Below are 21149 nucleotides of genomic sequence, written 5' to 3'. Positions count from 1 at the left end.
CCTCCCATTTTGACTTTAAACAGTTTGGCGACATTTCTTTCCATGAGAATCTCTTTAAATTCATACTAGCTTTGAATTTGGGTATGAAGGAAGAGAACAAGTACCCAGAATCCTTAGAGATTCTCTGATTAGTTCCTACCTTTCTAGTGTAGATTCATATACATAGTGACTAGTCAAAAATGCTGTCACAGAATTTAGTTAGGTTTCTTAGATAACATATATTCCAAGGATTTCAATATGTGAAAACACACTGTGTTAACCTACAGAGTTGATTAAAACAGACATCCGTGTGTAGATCAGTGGAACTAACCAAAGAGCCAAGAACCATACAGACACATGGATGGCAAAGATAAAAGGTTTTAGAATGAATTTCATAAAAATTAAAAACATTTGTTCTTTGAAAGTAACTCTGTCAGCAAAAGTGGGCAAAGTTTCAGAACACTACAGAATTATGACTTTGACAACAGAAACTTATGCATCATATAGCTCTGGAAGATGGAATGTCAAGATCATGGGCTGGCAAGATTGTTTTCATTTGGAATGTCTCTTTGGCCGACAAATTTGCTTTGTTCTGAACTCATATATTTCTAGTGTTTGTACCTTTCATGTTCCCATAAAGACAGTGTCATATGGGATTAAGGCCTAACCTGACAGTCTCATTTTAAGTGGATCACGTTTTAAAGTGTTTGGTCCTGCTAAGCCCATGTGTGCTGTTAGTATGTATGTGTATTCAAGGCTTATATGTAACAAATATAATGAAATAAAAGGAAACTACCAACTTGATAGTGGGATAGCATGGGAGGGTGTTGAGGGAAGATAGCTGAGAGGGACTGGAGAAAGGGAAAGAGAGGGAAGTGATACTCTGCTTCAATTGGTCCTATCCAATTCTAGGCATGTTGAGTTATTGAGAGTTGGGACTTAAACACATGAATTGATGAGGTAGGACACAACTCATCCATTTATAAACTGATAAAACTGACAAGCTACTTGCTTCAAAAGAATTCTGATTTGGCAAGTGATTTGTAGAATTTAGAAAGATATTTTAAAGCTCAGGGAGGTAGCTCACTTACCTGAAAAAAAATTTAGTAATAAGACAACAATCGACTTGAGAAAATGAGCAGGACCTTCTGAGCTGGTCAAACCGTAAGTCAGCTCACATCGTTGGCTATTCTAAATTACAGCAGTTACTGAATCATTAAAAATAAACAGTCTGTAAATTTGACAAATGGGTTGTGATGGCTATTCTTGTTTGTCGATTTGATTTATCAGGAATTAACTAAAGTCCAAGGTCCTCGGTACATCTATGAAGACCTTTTATTAATTAAATCATCTAATGTGAGAAAACTCAATTTTCACCAGATCTATTTTTCCATAATTTATTTTGTTTACTCACTTTATGTGAACAGCTGCATTAGAAAAGAAGGTACACAGATGGTCGATAGGCAGAGAAGGTATGACCAGTATCTTTACTGATACTAAAAATAAATGAATAAAGGAATGAAGGAATAAATACTTTCCAGTGAGATTCCACTACACACTGAATTGCATGACTGCAGAGAAAAAAAATGGAGAAGAGTGGTTATATTGTGGGGGCAGAGTCTAGAACTGTCACATTGTTTGTTCATATAAATGAGCAAAATACTTTGTAAAACAATTTGGCCAGCATCTTAGAAAGCAAAAGAGATATGATATGCTACAACCCCAATCCTACGTATTTACCCAGGCGAAATGCACATATATAAATGTTAATTGTTTTATTTATCATGGACAAAGCCAGACCCACAAATGTCAGCAAAGGAATTGCTAAACAAATGATGATTTTGCCTAGATGATAGAATAACACACATAAATTAAAAGGGCAGTCTATTGAGATCTCACAATTATTCCTAAGAAAAAGAGCCATTGATCCCGTGTATCAAATTCTAGAGCAGGAAAATAACTGAGAATGACATAAAGCATATTATTGTGGCCTGGAGCTGAGAGGGGACAGGTTAATAGATTAATGTTTTAGAGTTATATGGCAGATCTATGAGTATGTTTTAGAATTCATCAACTTTTGCAACATAATAGGCATAAATTCCTAGGTCTAAAAAATATTATCTACTAAATCAGAATTGGGGAAGTCTAGGAATGAGTGGTTTTCATTTTGTTTTGTGGTTGTTTTGTTCAAATTCCCGTCTGTAGCTAGTCTTGAATTCAGACATGGAGGAGAACAGCAGGGTGTAGTAAGTACAGACCTCTTTGAACTGCAGCACACAGAGGCCACCAAGCAGCTTCTGCCTGATGCCTCCACCCTCTCCCAAGAGACAGCTACCACTTAGCTGACAATTCAGAAATCTCAGGTGGAAAGCAGAAAGTCATTTAATTTCTTGCTTTTATGAACTTGATCTATTCTGAGGACCATCCATTCAACTCGGTGATTTGTGACTTGAGACCCAAGAATCTCTGTTTTCTTTAATACTTGCTTCAAGAAGCTTCCTAACTGCCATTAACTGGCATCTTGAAATAGGGATGGCAAGCAGACCACAGGCCTGTAAATTAGTCTCTCACTTCTCACATCTCATTCTTCATGAAAACAGCCTCACCTTTATTTATTTTTATTGACTTTACATCCTGATCAGAACCCCTCATCCCTCCACTCATGTCCTATGTCCCCCTTCCTTTCTCCTCAGAGAAGGGGACACCTGCCATGCATATCAACTTACTTTGGCATATGAAACTGTATAAGACTAGCTGCATCTTCATCTATTGAGGCTGTACAAGGCCATCAGTTAAGGGAAAGGAATCCAAAGGCAGGCAACATAATCAAAGGCAGCCCCTCCTTTTGCTGTTAGAGGTCCTACATGAGACCAAGCTCTGCATCTGTTAAATATATGTAGGGGGACTAAACCCAGCCCCTATATGCTCTCTGGTTGATGGTTTAATCTCTGTGAGCTCCTATATGCTCAGGTTAGTTGATTCTCTAGGTTTTCTTGTAGAATCCTTGACCTCTTCCTGGCTCTTTTTTTTTTTTTTTTCTACCTCTCTTTCACAAGATTCCCAGAGCTCTGTCTAATGTTTCGCTGTGGGTCCCTGTTTCTGTTTCCATCAGATTCTGGATGAAGCCACTCAAATGACTGTTATGCTAGGCTCCCGTCTGAAAGCATAGCGGAGTATGATTAACAGTGTTTAAGGGATGGGCTCTCTCATGGCATGAGTCATTGGTTGGCCATTCACTCACTCTTTGCTCTTTCTTTATCCCTAGACATCTTGTAATCAGGAAAAACAATGGGTCAAAGATTTTACAGCTGGATTGTTATCCCTATCACTACATTGGAAGTCCTGCCTGATTAGAGAAAGTGACCAATTCTTGTTCTATATCCCCTATTGATAGAAGTCTTAGCTAGGAGTCACCCTCATAGATTTTTTTGGAGATTCCATTGCCCTGGATTTCTAGTTTGTCCTAGAGATGTCCCCAACACTGATTCTCTCCCACCAGTTCTCCCTGAAATCTCCCTGCCACTATCCTCCCTACACTAGATCCTGCCTGTTCTCCCTCCATACTCCTGCTTCTTCATAGTTCCCTCCCTCCATCACATAACTCTATTTTATTTCCCCTTCTCAGTGAGATTCAAGCATCCTCCCTTGGGTTCTACTTGATACTTAATTTCTGTGAATTGTAGCGTGGTTATCATGTACTTTATGGCTAATATCCACTTTTCAGTAAGTACGTACTATATTTATCGTTTTTGTTCTTGGTTACCACAATCAGGGTGAACATTTCTAGTTTCATCCATTTGCCTGCAAATTTCATGATACCGTTGTTTTTAATAGCTGAGTAAATATCCCATTGTTTAATTGTACCATTTTTTAATCCATTATTTGATTGAGAGACATGTGAGTTGTTCTAGTTTCTGGATAATAGGAATAAAGCTGCCATGAACATAGTTAAATTAGTGTCTTTAAGCGATGATGCAGCATCTTTTGGGTGTTTACCCAGGAGTGGTACAGCTGATGCTTGAGGTAGAACTATTCCCAATTTTCTGAGAAGCCATCAAATTGTTTTTCAAATGGTTATACAAGTTTGCACTCCCACCAGCAACAACTAACCAAGAGTGTTCCCCTGGCTCCACATTCTTGCCAGCATTTGCTGTTACTTGATTTTTTGAACTTAGTCATTCTGAGGGTGTGAAATAGAAGCTCAGAGTCATTTTGATTTGCATTTTTTCAATGACTAAGATCATTAAACATTTCTTTGAGTGTGTCTTGGCCATTTAAGATTCCACCTGAACACAAAGATTTATCACTCTTGGTCATATACCCCAAAAGTGCCCCCACCATACCACAAGGACACCTGATTCACTACATTCATGGCAGTGGGAAGCAACCCAGATATCCCTCAACAAAAGAATGGAAACAGAAAATGTGGTTCATTTACACAATGGAATAATATTGAGCTATTAAAAACAAGGACATCGTGAATTTTACAGGCAAATGGATAGAACTAGAAAATATCATCTTGAGTGGAGTAACTCAGACATAAAAGGACATACATAATATGTGCTTACTAATAAGTGGATATTAGCCAAAAGGTACCGAATACCTAGGATGCAACATAGAGACCATAAGAAGTATGGCAAGCAGAAAGGCCCAACTGAAGATTCTTCAATCCCACTTAGAAGAGGAAAGAAAATAATCACAGAAAGTAGAGGGAGGGAGGGACCTGCATGAGAAGGGGGAAAGGAAGAGAAAAGGGGGAACAAGATCAGCTGTGTGGGGGAGGAACAGGAGAGAAGCCCAGAGAGTGAGGAGAATAATTGAAAATGAGCAGCAATGGGGGGTGGGGGGTGGTGTGGCAGGAGGCCCCTAGAAAGTACCAGAGACCTGGAAGGTGAGATATTTTAAGAAGTCGATGGGGGTGACCTTAGTCAAAATGCCCAAAACGTGGTAGAGGGAACTTGAAGAGTCCACTTCCGGTAGATAGACAGGGCTTTAAGTTAGACAGAGTTACTAACCCACAGTCAGAATTTCTGACGCAGAACTGTGCCTGTCTAAAAGAACTGCAGGGACAAAAATGGGGAAGAGACTAAAGGAAGGGCAGTCCAGTGACTGGTCCAACTTGAGATTCATTTCAGGGGCAGGAGATACCAAGGCCTGACACTATTACTAATGCTATGATGTGCTTATAGATGGGAGACTATAATGGTTTTGTTTTGGCAGGCCCTGCCAGAAGATGACTAAGACTAAGGCAGATATTTACATTCAACCACTGGACTGAAGTCAGGAACCTCAATGGTTAAATTAGGGGAAGGATTAAGGAATCTGCAGAGGAGAGTGACCCCCATAGCAAGACCAGCAGTCTCAACAAACTAGGACTCCCAGGAGCTCCCAGAAACTAAGTCAGCAACCTGGAGCAGACACAGGCTTGTCCAAGCCCTCTGGCAAGTATATAGCAGATGTCTGCCTGGTCTGGCCTCAGTGGGAGAAGAAGTGCTTGACTTAAGTTCCTAGGAAGGGGGAAAGCTGGTAGGAGGAGCATTCTTTAGGAGGCAAGGGGAAGGAGCAATGGAATGAGAAAAAGTGACAGGGGGACTGGGAGTAGGGACAACAACTAGTATGTAAATAAATAACAATTTTACAAAAAGAAAAAAAAGACTCTTCTATTTGGCGCTGTACCCTATTTTTTAATTGTGTTATTTGGGTTGTTGGTTATTAATTTTGGCTCTTAGCTGTCTGCAAGATGTAGGGTTGATAAGGATCATTTTCTATTCAATAGACTGATGTTTTGTCCTTCTGACAGTGTCCTTTATCTTGCAGAAGCTTTTCAGTTTCATGACTTTAAAAATTTATTAATTGTTGATCGTGGTGCCTGTGTGATTGGTGTTCTATTGAGAAAGCTGTCTCCTGTGGCAGGCTATTCTGACATTTTTTTTTATCTGATTTAATGTATCAGGTTTGATGTTATATTCTTTGATTCACTTGGATTTGTTTTGTGAATAGTGATAGATTCTTTGCATTCCGAACATGCAGACATCCAGTTAGTTGATTAAATGTACTGATTGTGACAATAAAAACTAAAGAGCCATCCTACCAAAAGCAATCTATAGATTCAATGCAATCCCCATCAAAATTCCAACCCAGTTTTTCTTTGACTTGGAAAGATCAATGCGCAATTTCATCTGGAATATAAAAAGACCTAGAATAGCGAAATCCATCCTCAACAAGAAGAAAACATCTGCGGGAATCACTATCCCTGACCTCAAGATATATTACAAGGCAATTGTGCTGAAAACTGCATGGTACTGGTACAGAAATAGGCATGTGGATCAATGGAATAGAATAGAAGATCCAGAAATGAGCCCTCATGTATATGGTCAACTGACTTTTGACAAAGGAGCTGTAAACATTCAATGGAAAAAGAACAGCCTATTCAACAAATGGTGTTGGTTCAGCTGGCACTCAGCATGCAGAAGAATGAAAATAGATCCTTTCTTATCTCCTTGTACAAAGCTCAAGTGTTAGTGGATCAAAGATCTCCACATTAAACCAGATACACTGAAACTATTAGAGGAGAAAGTAGGGAAAACCTTAGAACACATAGGCACAGGAGAAAATTTTCTGAAGAAAACACGAATGGCTCAAGATCTAAGGTCAAAGATTAACAAATGGGACTTAATGAGATTGCAAAGTTTCTGTAAGGCTAAGGACATTGTCAAGAAAACATAAAGGCAGCCAACAGAATGGGAAAAGATCTTTACCAATTCCACATCAGATAGAGGCCTAATATCCAAGGTATACAAAGAACTCAAAAAGCTAGACACCAGAGAATCAAATAACCCTATTAAAAAATGGGGTACAGAGCTAAACAAAACATTCTCAATTGAGGAATATGAATGGCTGAGAAACATCTAAGGAAGTGCTCCACATCCTTAGCCATCAGGGAAATGCAAATCAAAACAACCCTGAGATTCCACTTCACACCAGTTTGATTGGCCAAGATCCAAATCTCAGATGACAGCAGATGCAAGGTTGTGGAGAAAGAGGAACACTTTTCCACTGTTGGTGGGGTTGTAAACTGATACAACCACTCTGGAAATCAGTTTGGCGATTCCTCAGAAAATTGGACATAGTACTGCCTGAAGATCCAGCTATTCCACTTCTGGGCATATACCCCAGAGACACTCCAATATACAACAAAGATACATGCACCACAATGTTCATAGCAGCTCTATTTATAATAGCCAGAAGCTGGAAAGATCCCAGATGTTCTTCAGTAGATGAATGGATACAAAAATTGTGGTACATTTACACAATGGAGTACTACTCAGCCATCAGAAACAATGACTTAACCAAATTCTTAAGAAAATGGTTGCATCTAGAGAATATCATCCTGAGTGAGATAACCCAGTCACAAAAGAACAGACATAATATGCAGTCACTGATAATGGGATGCTAACCCCAGAGGCTCGGACTGCCCCAGAAATAACTCACAGACTGTTTGAAGCTCAAAAAAAAAAAAAGAAAGAAAAGAAAAAAGAAAAAGAAAACAAAACTAAACAAACAAAAAAATTATGCTCAATCCTTACACACCAAGAAAACATTGACTAATTCAGGGTTACATCCTGTTTTACATGTACTTTTTGCTCATTGTAACTAGTAAGACCTTAATGCAGAGTATCAAACCTTAAAAAAAGAAGAAGAAAAAAAAAGCCAAGAACTGACAAAAATGTATTTGTATACATTTATGCAAAAATGTTTAATAAATTTTTTTAATCTTTGTTTTTTAAAATAAAGTTTAAAAAAAAAAGCCAAGGAGTGTTTTTAGTGATCTACAACGTGAACGCAGTTGATAAATGCTGGTTACTACAGAATGGAGGATGAGACAAGGGACTCTTTGAGAGGATAGAGAAAGGATCAACAATGTAACAGCCCCTGAAGAGGTAGGTTATTTAAAGAGTGAGAAAATTTGGGAATTAAATGTTAACTTTCTGATAGCTGGATTTTGGAGTTCTTGAAATTATCGATCAATTTAAGGAAACTATTCCTCAAGATACAAAGTTTTAGCAAAGGCTTGGTTCCTTTGCCATCAAGAATATTCAATTACAAACAAACTTCAAAATTTAGAACATGCCTCCTTTTTTTGTATCAATAATATAATACTTGGAATGGAGTTTTCATTTTCTCCATTTGTAATTTCTCGTTTTAATTTTGAGGAATTTTACTTTTTCACCAAAATTTCATCTTTTCCCAGTCTCTCTTAACATTTACATAAAGTTTTATGTAAATATGCCTGGGGCATATTTGTTGCAGAACTAGAACTGAATTGTGTCTTTTTCATAATCAAACAAAATTAATTGATCCTCTCAATTATGCCACACACAATCTGATTCCATATATTATGAATATTGTGTTCTTCTTAGGTCAATAGTGTGTATTTTTTAATTAGCTAGTACATATATTATTTAGTTCCTCTTAAGGGTAGACACTGAGAATTAAATGTAGTACAATGTACCAGTCTATATATACATCATTAATTCAAGTTATAAGTTACAGTTTATACAAAATAAATCTGTGTATATGTTATGTCAATTACAAAATAGCTATTCACCTGCAACTCCTTGAATACTATATGACCCTATGCTATATAACCTGAATGCTATAGAAACCTAACGTTGTCATGCGTCTCTATACTCTAATATTCACACTCCTACATATTGTCTCAGTAATGGGCAAGCTAGTGCCTTGCTTTTCTAAAAAATTGCATTTGTACATTTAGTCACCTGACCTCAATTGTCAGTTACAGCCAATCATTTTCTTTGACAGTTTTACACTAGTCTCTGTCTTCTCATTCTGCAGAAAAGTAGGTACACCACAATCCCTGCCCTCATGGAGTTAGTCCTTTGACAATTAGACAATGTGATACTGACAAATATAGATACTGATAATATAGATAAAATAACTCTGTAGAATAAGCTTTATGCCAGTGTGTGTGTGTGTGTGTGTGTGTGTGTGTGTGTGTGTGTGTGTGTGTAGGATTTCTCAGTGGATGACACCTACAATGATATATGAAATGTATCTAGCAATGACATGAATGACATCAACAAGGATATATCAGTGACAGTGGGACTATGCAGAGCATGCCGGTCACTTAGAAGAACCATAACATGCCTCTCTTCTTTCATGTAAGCATTCCAGCATTCATTCTCTGAATATTATCCTAATTCAGGACAGACTGACTCAAGTTTTGTCAGCTATAACCTCAGTTAACAGAGTGTTGACATTCTACTAAAAACAGTGAAATACACATTTAGAAATGTTCTATCTTCATGTTTTACCAAACAATCCTGATGACTTTTTGAAGTCCTGATCATCACTGACAGCCCATGAATCATTGTCATCAGTCTCCTGCTTCCTGGTAAGGCTGTTTCTCAGCAAGGACTGGGCCAGTCTCCTCTGACCTTTGCAGTTGTGGAAGGAAAAAAGAGACATCGGAAGAACATCATGCAAAAGGTTGAAGCTGCAGATAGCCAATGAAATTCTGTGAATTCTGGTAGTGTGTGTGTGTGTGTGTGTGTGTGTGTGTGTGTGTGTGTGTGTGTGTGTGTAACAAAATATTAGTTTCATCATTAATTTGGAAAAAAACCTGTGTGACAAAATTGTGTTCTCATTAATTCTACATCCCAAGAAGATATATGTACAGCAGTTGTGGACAAGGCTGAAAAACTGGCTATGCTTCTGTTACCCTGTCCATAATCTGGTAAGCATAGGAATATGTGAGCTTTTTCCAGACAGAGGCCAAGAAATCCAAACACCACCCATGACAATTCAAAAGCAAGAAAAGGAAATGATGGGCAGTGACTGAAAGAAACCACAACCAGAACTCTACTTCATAAAGTTTAGTTTGTCCACATATGTGTATGTCTAATATATATATCCTATGATAAATATGAGATTTTTTAACACTGAATCACCTTTCCTCCACTGGTTCAAAACAGATTCAAAATGTTGACTGCTAATGAATTTTATGACCTAAAATGTTCAATTCAAAAAGTGATAACATTCCACTAACTGCCCTTAATTATTTTGACTTGACAATTTTTTTTATTTTTCTGACTCCTCTTCTCCTCTCTCTACATCACGTTCTGAATTCATCCTTCCTAGGCCATTTCCTTTCTCACCCTCATGTAATTTATAACGCTATTATTATGCACTTTAGTATTAGAACAACATGAGCCTTAGAAAGTAGTGTTAATGGAATTCTAATAGAAAAATATGAGATAAATTATTGAGATGACTTGTAATTTGTATCACTTTGCATATCTCTTAAAAGAAAAGGAGAGGAGGAAAATACAAGGGAGAGGTTGGCTTTTGCTGGATGTAACGTGATAGGTCCTTGGGAGAGAATAGAATGTTTAATTCACTAATTAGAGGAGGTGCACATCCCAATAATAATATAGGGGACTTGGAAATCTGCCCAGTGGAATTTAAACTTTGATCTTCCAGATGCTAATTGTGACCTCATCTAATTTTCTTACGATTTATTGTGGTCCAGTTTCCACAACTGGAAAATAAAAACAATACTGTAAATTTGTGCAGTTAAAATAATAATAAAAATCCAAAATATAACAGATATAATGAAAACAACCACGGAAGGTTGTAAAAAGTAGGTGGGTATAAGTCTTTGCTCAACAACTAATGTACAGTGAACAATCCAAGGGAAGCACTTTTAAACCCACACAGGTTGAGTCTTTAAGGTTAGAGTTCAAAGGAATGAAGAATGCATCCCACAACTTAGTGAAGTATGTACCAGAGTTCACTGGGAAGAGAGACTAAGTGTTCTAGAATGGTAAATACTTGGCATCTATGCCTCCACTACTTCCATCTGTGCCTGTGACAAGCATTTTACATAAACTATGTAATTTGTTCTCTCTGAGTCTGGACACTATGCTAGATTTTCTTGCTGCTGATACAGAACCACACATCTATTATCTATCAACTAGAAAAGACTTTAATATGGAAATATTTCCTTTCTACATCTGTGGCAGGTTCACTGTAGGATCAGTCACCAGGGATATAAATATGATACGATTTTGTGATTGGTCTCTCTCAGGACAGATGAAAGAAAAAATAAACTACCGAGTTGAAAATTCAAGTGATACTTTGAATCAAATATCAAGGGGAGGTGTCTGAAGAAAAGTCTTAAGTGGGTAAAATAATCATTTAATGAAAGTAAGAGGACCTGAGTTCAAATCCCCAGTATCCAGAGTTGAAGCAGATCCTGGTATCCGTTTCATTCAGTGATCCAAGTCCTAATATGTTCTTTTCAAACATCTATCTCCCCTTACTGCTTTTCCCCCTTCAATGATCTCTTTAAAACTGTATTGCACAGAATGGGAAAACTATAATAACAAAGATTATTTTAAAAAAAGAATTGGAAAACAGAACTGATGTGCACTGCAAGGCTTACACAGGTTAAGCTAAAAGTGTTGGAGATTTGCTTTAAAACTGTGCAAGTCAGACACTCTTCTGTGTGAAAGTGCTTGTGTGTCTGTGTTGACACATCTGCACTGTTCTGCTAGAATAAGTCTAGATTCCAAACAGGATCTGCTGGACTCAGATGTAAGAGTTTCTACTTACATTTCCCCTTGATAGGGCAGGATGGATAGGCAAGCTTTGCCCTCAGGTTTTCTAGTGTGATGTCTGAGTGTATCACCACACATTTCTTTTGGTCTTACATCACCTCATTTATGTCTTACCTTTACTCATTTTCTTATTCATGTCGATTGGACATCACCATAGAAGACACATTTCATAAAGAAATAGAAGAGGAGGACTTTGACAGAAGAGACAGTTGGGTAGATTCCAGCCATCAACTCTACCTCTTATTCAACACTTGCAAAGGACCACCTCTAGAGGGAGCTAACATCGCTATCTTAGCCCACAAGTGAGTGGTCAAAGAATGGTCAAGTACAGAACACTTGGAGTCTCCAAGATGTGGTAAGTCAGAGCAGTGTGCCTTGTTCCTGCATTACCAGGAAGAAGTGATGAAATGAAGCAACCAATCCCAAAGAGGGGGGCAAACTTCCACAAAAGAAGGGGATTGTTTTTAACTTCATTCACTTCATATATACCAAGTACACACACAAATATATATATATATATATATTTCCATGAGCCCTACTTCAATCCATCTAATCCTATCTCAATAAAACTTTAGCATGAAAATGAGAGAAAATAGGAAATACACAGACTGATTATATTATAAAACACTCCCTGACTTGGAAGACATTTCCAATTCAACATTCCAGTTTCCTTCCAGGCACATCCATGTGGGTTTCTAAGCTCAAACCTTGCAAAGCGATGCAACAGCTGTATAAAATCTGCAATTCTAGATATCTTGTTAAAATTTGTCTGGTCCTGTGCAATATCACCAAGTTTCCACATTATATTCAGCTAAGCAGAACAGTAAGTAATAAGCATCCATCACATCAGACTTTAAAAATATAGCTTGGGGCTGGCAGTTGATGATTGAAGATCACTCTCAGCAGGTGAATGGAGCTCTGAAATTGTGGCCTAGGATCTAGACAAGCAAGGAAGCAATATTGCCAGACAGCAGAGCCCTGACATCCAATGGACATCTGTTTGTTGCTGCAAAAGCAATGCCAAAGAGAGGCCAGGAGGCCGCAGACCGACAGCTAGAGGTCCAGCCCCTCTGGGAAAGCAAACAACCTCTCCATCTAACAATTTCCACAGCAGAAAAACAAAAAAAGTAATTTTAAAAATCCAGGTTGAAGCCAAGACAAAACTAACCTCCTTTAACTTTTCCCAAACTCCCCCACCTTTAACTGCAAAGGGCTTAGAAGCAGAAGACCCAGAGCCTGAGTTTATGCTAAAACAGTCTCTTGTGTTCTAATTAGCGAACTGAATGGGCTGCTGGAAGGATGACTGGGATCAGGGGATTAAAAGGAAATAGTGTCAAAGGGACTGTGGTTCACCTTCAGCCACCCTGAGGCCAGAAAACATATTAGGAAAAAGAAATTGAAAGCAAAGGGGGCTTCAATAGGTCTCACAGCAGTGTTATCCTTTGGAAAATAGCTGAGGCTTTTGAAGAGAAAGTGAAAATGGCATGGTGGGGAATGCTCAGCTAAGCCCCTTCTGGAGTCATACCTGGATCCCTCCTGTAGCCTCCCAGCCAGAGCCACAGACGCTTGCCACCTCTTTCCCTGTGCATCCTGAATGTCAGTGGAAAATTCATTTTTCCAGTTTTACCTTTAAGCACAGGCCCACCGACCTGTACACTTGTTACACCTTCTAGAAAGCAAGACCTATGGCTCAAATTACCCTTACTCCTAAGCATGACACTGGGAAATTCACTTATTGTGGGCCAATACACTGTGAAGATCCCAGCCACAGCAGAAATAACGTTTTCACCACGCACAAGAGATTTGCTCTCAGCTCAGCCTTGCGATGTACCATTAACACCGCTTTCCTTGCCGAATTTTACCTGTCATGACTTCATCATGCCCCATGATATCTTAAATTAGACTACAGTGCCATTAAGTAGCTCCATAGAATAGAATATGCAAGCACATTCTCTAGAACAATCATAGATGTCATGGCAGAATGGCAGAGAGCTGTGTGACACACACGGTCTAAGCATTCCCTTCCATGTCTCTGCACATTTTACCCTAGAAGCTAAAAGTCCATTTGTTTGTTCTGGTTTCTTCAAAGAACAAGAATACATTTCCATCTTTAAAGACCTATTCAAGATGGAAATGAATCTGAAATGAAAACTAAGTGGTTTTTATCATGTTGATATTCAAACTTAAATTTATGTTATTCTTCAAAGAACAACAAAGATCATTAGGGTGTAACATCTAAAGGAAAGAATAGCCAGAACAAAATGAGGGTTGCAAAAAAAAAAAAAAAAAGACTATTTGAAGGAAACAAAAGATGACTGACAAGGAGAAATGGCAGATTTATTCTATTGAAAACTTCCAGTATATGCTGTAAGCAACGAGAAAAAATAAAGAGGAAGTTTTAGTTCATATATTTTATCAGACCAGAGCAAAATAATCCAAAATGAGATCTCCTCTTCGCTCTGTATGTGACACAGAATAGTGAATGCCACCCACAAAAGAACTGACTACACAATCACTTCTAAAATGAATATTTTTCCAAGGAAAGAAAGAAAAATTTTGCCGTTATGAAACCAATTGTGCTGTCCAAATGGCAAGGGTCAATAGAATACGGTCTCATTCAGCTCCATACTATTCCTTTTGTCGTTTGCAGACAGACCCAGTCAGGAGAAAGAAAGGCTTGAGTGTTTCTGAGCCCAGACTCTACGGCAGTGTCAACATGAGGTTGTGTTAAACCAACGCTGTGTGGAGCTATTGCTTTAGATGAGTTGGATGGTCAAGGTCAGAACCACAGGAATGACTCAGACTCAGAGTTTTAAAACAAAGCTTCATTGCGTGTTCATGGACAAAAATCTAACGAAGCCTATTAAAAGGGTCAAAAAAATCTAAAAGCAAACAGCTTCTGTGACTGGAATTATTCATTACTAAAATCTACTGAAATATGAATGCTCTAGAAGATTTCCCAGTGAGTGGTATGGACCCAGATCAAATAGATTTGAACGCTTAGGAAAAGACTTTGTTGTCCTGACCATGTAGAGTACTATGCCAGTGATGTTTGTCCTTCTTCCTCCTTGACACCCCGACACAGGATTGTTGTGTATAAGAAGTGCAACCCTTCCTGTTAAATCTTGCTTTATTTTACAGTTAAATCTTTAGATTTCACTCTTAAAAAACTTTCTTTTCTCTGAGGTCACAGAGATGTGCTTTTGTAGTTTCGTCTCCAAGCTTTATGGCTTTATCCCTTACATTGAGGTTTGTGATGTGTCTGGTGTCCATTTATATGGGTAATGAGCAAGGTTTCTCTTCCCCATGTCTTTAACCCAGTTGTTCAAGTACCATTTGTGGGAAAGATGTCTCCATCCTTATCCAATTACTTTGGCATCTTTATTGAAAATCAATTGACCATATATGTGTGGGTTTATTTCAAGACTCTATTTTGTTCCCTTGATATATGGTTCTGTTAATATGCCAGGACCACACTGCCTTGATTACAGTGAGATTTATTGCAATCTACTCTTACATTTAATAGGTAACTTGATACAGAGGGCAAAGACACAAACCATAAGGACACACTTGGCTTTCTTTAGTGGAGAGGGCTTTAACAACTCATCCTATTTCTCCATGCTTTCAGTATTTCTAGGATGAATATTTAATGAATTAAATCAAATGAAGGAAGTGAAATGAACTGAAATAAAGACATAACAATTATTATAAGTCTATAAGTAACAGAAAAAAATATAGATTAGCCAACTCTCAGACATTTCCAGTTAAGCATTCATACAAATCTAAAGTTTCCATATTCTTTGTGTAAGAATAACACAAACACATGTGGTGTGAAGAAGGCAGCCAAAACTCAGATACAAACAATATTCTCAAGAATAAGTATAAACAAGGCTGCAATAGATTTTATCAATGAGATCTAACTCTGCATGACTATAAACCCGGGTTTAATTCTATATTTTTCTCTCAGCATTGTTAATGTTCATCTCTAATGTGATCATTTTTAGGAATTCAGGACAGGGAAGGACAGAATCTCATTGCTTAACTCTGGTGGACCTGAAACTCACAAAGGTTCACCTGAATCTGCCTCCAAAGCACTATGATTAAAGTTTGTGCCTCCACCTGTAGTTCTAGGCAAATAACGACACCATCACACACTCTCTTTTAATACAGGGATTTTGGAAATACAGTATTTTCAAATTTCAATGATTTTTTTTTCAATGATGTTTTAATATAATGTTTTGAGATTTCAAAGTTTCTGCAATGAAAGAGAACGGCTACCCACATTTGAGTTTTTCTTTATAAGACACAATAAAAATTAATGATGACTGGATTTATACTTCCAACTAATAAGTTGTATTATTGTCTTGCATACTATAAATTATATCGCTATGCAGAATTGCATTGGGCTTGATGCTACTCCTCTGGGAGTACGTTTCCACTTCAATGTGAAGTAAATGGTTAGATATTTATGAGGAGTTTCATTGTGTGGCTTTCAAACGAAAACAGAAAAGAAGAAAAGTTGTGCTGTTTTGTTTTTTTTATTCCCCAAGAGTTGACAGTTCTCAGAAGAGATCTATTTGGGATATTGTACAGTCCACTGATGTTGTGAATGACCCAGAGCTTCATAGCAGATGACATCTCTCAATGCAAATGTAATAAATAGAGACTGGCATCTGCATTGCAAGTATACTTTTCTTGGTCTATGGCTCTTGTGTGGAGCATTTTCAGCCCAAGTAATATAACCTAAGATATAGATAGATATATGCACATACACTCATAAGTGTGTGTAGTTTTAGGTAAATATAGAACAATGTGCTTCCTTGAGGCTTCCACCTAGGTATGGTTTGTACTTTCTTTCTCTGCAATTGCAGTCCCTTTCTATTTTCCCATTTCCCACTTCATATCTCCTGTATCTCACTTGCTATGCCCCTCTCACCCCTGCCATGGGCTCTTTGTCTTCCCTGATCTCTGTGATTTCTCCATCCAATACATTCACATCTGAAGATTTGGAGTAGGGAACCTCTAGTGAGACAACATTTGACGTTTGCCTTCCTGAGTCTGGGTCACATCCCTCAGTATAATCTTTAGGAGTTGCATCTATTGGAATTTTGGTCAATCTTCTCTTGCTCCACAACATTCACTTTCTTGCAAACCAGAGCAGGTATGATAGTGTTATTGATGTGCTCAACAGCCCTTGAGACACCCTTCACCATGAAGCAGGTCTTATCACTGTCTCAGAGTTCTAGGGCTTCGTAGATGCCAGTGGACACACCGCTGGGTACCGCAGCTCAGAAGAGACTTTTTGCTGTGTAGAGATCCACCTCAACAGTGTGATTCCCATGGGAATCGAAGAACTCTCTGGCATAGATCCTGAGAATAGACATGGTGTATTTCTGGCAGTCCGATCTGTTGGTGGGGTTGTAAACTGGTACAACCACTCTGGAAATTAGTCTGGCTGTTCCTCAGAAAATTGGACATAGTACTACCTGAAGACCCAGATATTCCACTTCTGGACATATACCCCAGAGATGTTCCAACATACAATAAGAGTACATGCACCACAATGTTCATAGCAGCCCTATTTATAATAGCCAGAAGCTGGGAAGAACCCGGATGTCCTTCAGTAGATTAATGGATACAAAAATTGTGGTATATTTACACAATGGAGTACTACTCAGCTATAAAAAACAATGATTTTCTGAAATTCCTAAGAAAATGGATCCATCTAGAAAATATTATCCTAAGTGAGGTAACCCAGTCACAAAAGAACAGACATTATATGCCGTCACTGATAACTGGATACTAACTCCAGAAAGCTCTGAACACCCCAGAAACAACTCACAGGCCATATTAATATCAAGAAAAACAAAGTCCAAAATATAAAAGCCTCAGTCCTTCTTAGGAAAAAAAATAAATATATAGCACCCTCACAGAGTGTGGTACATCTGGACCTTAAATCATTAATAATCCAAGAGCTAAGAAAGTAGCCTTGTGGCAATTTTTGGTATTCGAAGATCATTATGCTTAATCTATACTCACCAAGAAATCTGCTTCCATATTACGTTCTGTCCTACATGTACTTTATGCTTATGGTAACTAGTGGGACTTCAATGCATGCTATCAAACCTCTATAAGAATTAAGTACTGACAAAAAATATTCATATAGTGTTATGCCAAAATACCTTTAAAGTCTGTATATGTATCCCTCTTTTTTTAAAATAAAGTTGTAAGAGAGAAAAGAAAAAGAAAAGAAGAAATAAACCTGAGTTAATACATGAAATCTTCTGATAATTAAATAATCCTTTGGGTCAGACAAAATACAGATGCTCACCCTTTGAACAAGCAGGAAGAAATGTTTCTTTAGATGAGTCTCTGCCATAAGTCTTTGTAGGGTAGCACTGTCTTTAGTTTGGATGGCTAAGTGCAATCCACAGGCACCATGGGTATCCTCTTCCAGGGTCCCTCTGTGTGACTGTGTGACTGGCACTTTATGTTACTGAAGTACCTCTTGATACTTCTCAGGCAGAAGCAAAGACTGTCCAACTATAGCCTTACTTTCTCTTCAGAGCAATCTTTTCTGAGAAAGATTCTTAGTTTTATTTCTGTTGCTGTGATTAAAAAAAATCCATGACCAAAAACAACTTGGGGAGGAAATGATTCATTTTGACTTATAGTTACAGTGTTTCATCCAGGGAAGCTAGGGCAAGAACTCGAGGCAAGGACCTGGGGGCAGGAACTGAAGCAAAATTATTGGATGAACAAAGCAAAACAGCGTACCGACTTTCTCCTCTGTGCTTGCTCAGCTTGCTTTCATTTTACAACCGAGGACTACTTTTCCAGAGACGGCATTACCCACAGAGGGCTGGGTCCTCCCACATTAAGCAAAGCATTTTCTCCATTAAGATTTCTTCTTCCCAAATATGTCTACATTCGTATCAAATTGACAAAAACCAATGAGCACAGCAAGCATCCTAATTTCAGCATCTTTTGCAATCTGGGTTTAAGAAAATTTCCTAAGTCATCAGGTACCAATTTTTTTTTTCCTTTAAATTTTCTTCCATCGACACACCTCTTTTCTTGCATTTCAAAATAATCAGCAACATAGGACGGCAGCTCAGCACCCTAAGTCATTTTCTAAGAATTCTCAAATCAGTATCCAAAATGACTAATTCCAAGTTCTGCTTCCTGCATAACTGCAGGACACAGACCTAACAAGTCTTGGGCCACAATATAAAACATTTCATTTCTCCCACACATCCGTTTGTTTCTCAACTGTTACCATGAGTATTGCTGATGTCTACACTTTTTGCCAACTGTCTTTGGAATGAACGTGTAAAGATTCTACATTATGCTACAATACAGGCTTTTCTCTACCCTGTTCTCACTCCCCTCTGCATCCTACCAGTAGAATGATTGACATTCATAGCATTAACAGCCTGTTGGGGACAATGCAGGCATCTCCTCTCCTGCTCCCTAAAATTCTTCCCCTTTCTGCCTACTGTCAAATTTCAAAGCCAAGCCATATTTAATTATTTGATAACAACCTTTCTGGGCACCAAAATCTTTATTATTTAAATTAATTAAGTTAGAGGAGGAGAGAAAGAGGAAGACTTGTATTTAAGCACTGTATTAAAATTAATTGATTTTGGAGAATTACACATTAGATTCTGAACTCTGTAGAGGAGGAGTCTATCAGGAACTGTAGATGGCTTGTTTAGCACAGAAAAAAACTGATGTTGGAATCCTCAAGTAAAACCTCCACTAGGAAACTCTGGTTCTTTCCTTAATGGCTTCTGATTGACTGATTCAGGACTACTCAGATGTTCAAACGTAGCCCCTTTTTGGACCTATCTGAATATGGATCTTATGATGGCTTGGTTGTCAATTTGATTGGTTCCTGACAGAGGCCTCTAAGTGGACTGGTATGTATATTTGCTAGAACTGTTAACCTGGGCCGGAGGGGAGCAACTGGCACCTTAATTGAGCCCTGTCATTATCTCTGGAATGTAGAACTCAAGTGCCACATCTCAAAGCAGTATGTTCTGTAAGTGACCATAGGATTCTTTCCAAAATAATCAAAATGAACCCAAATGACAGGTATGGTATCTGTGCTCTGTGTTTGTCAGGAGACATTTGTGCCCAGCTTGGCTCCTTTCGTTTGGGTACAAATTCCATGCAACGTTCCCAAGAAAGGGAGTTTTTAAAGATTAATCGTTGGAAAATTTCACTAATGACTCATCATTAGAGATAAATCATTCATAATCTCCTTCCTGACAACGATGGAAAAGTGGATACATAGGAACAGAGAGCTCTGAGCAAAAGCTGAGACAAGAGAACTGGGCCTCAAGACTTCCCTGGAGAATAACCCATTTGTTTCCAAAGGAGCTACAGTGCTTTACAACCCATTTTTCACAGTGCCATCTAGTGGAAGCTAAAATTATTGCACAGCAGTCCGGGTACTGTGTTCTACTCACCAGCTCAGGCAAAATGACAATTCCAAACATGACGTTCCAGACTTCTGTTCAGCAGCAAGTAACATCAAATATAGGTTTGCAATTACGTTTAACTATAACTCAATTAGGTATAAAATGAAATATGACAGTTACTTCTCAGAGCTGACATGAAGATAAACATTTTTAAAGGCTGCACTTATAAGTAAAAAGAGCAGTAGTCCCCACTGTGAAGGTATAAAGTCATTCCTTAACAGAGATGCAGAGTGGAAAACAATCTTAGATCTGAAAAGAGCAGAGGGAGAGAAGGAAAGATGAGCTGGTCGTGGCCTCACTGGGGTGTTCCAGTGTCACGGGTGGATGTCCCAGTACAGGGATTGAGTATCGCCTTCAGGATGAAGGTCACAGGACTATATCACTTGATGATGCTGTAACATCCCAAAGGCATCACAGCCCACTCTTGCTGGAACTCTGTTCCCCAGCTGGAAAAGGCTATCAGCCACACCTGCCTTACATGCAAATTATTTCTTGAATGGAGGAATTGGAGTAGCCATGGCCAACACAAATACTTTGAGCTGCTAATTACCTTCCCTCGATGTCCACCAAACCCTCGGCAGCTTGTTTGTTAGAGTTCAGTTGTCTCTCTCCCTTTGGACCACTTTGCTTTGACACTACAAGGCATTCCATCCTTGTTCTCAGATTCACCTCAAAGAATTCAACCAGCTTCTATCTGAATGTCCATGACAGCTCAGACGCCCTTCCTAGAAATTCCTGGAAACGATTCATACCTGTCTGCTCATCATAGCTGTTTTTCACTAGGCGCACTGTGCCACGTGCCACTCAACACAAAGCAGGGGGATGTGCAGCTGCTTCCTCTCAGACCAGAGGACAGTGTTCTCAGCTGTTCCATCCAGTCCCCATTCCCACCCACCCATCTCTGTCAGAGATGTTTGTTGTATCCACTGGGGCATCAGTCAGTTGCCCTCATGGGATGAGACAGCTTTTTGCCTTTCTTTTCTGTGTGCTGAAGTGAGTAATGTCTTGCATCCTGGGAGAACCATCATGAAGGATATAGTCT

Source organism: Micromys minutus (genome assembly GCF_963924665.1).
Source record: "Micromys minutus genome assembly, chromosome: 17".
Classification (NCBI taxonomy): domain Eukaryota; kingdom Metazoa; phylum Chordata; class Mammalia; order Rodentia; family Muridae; genus Micromys; species Micromys minutus.
Note: the sequence above shows the minus strand (reverse complement) of the source record.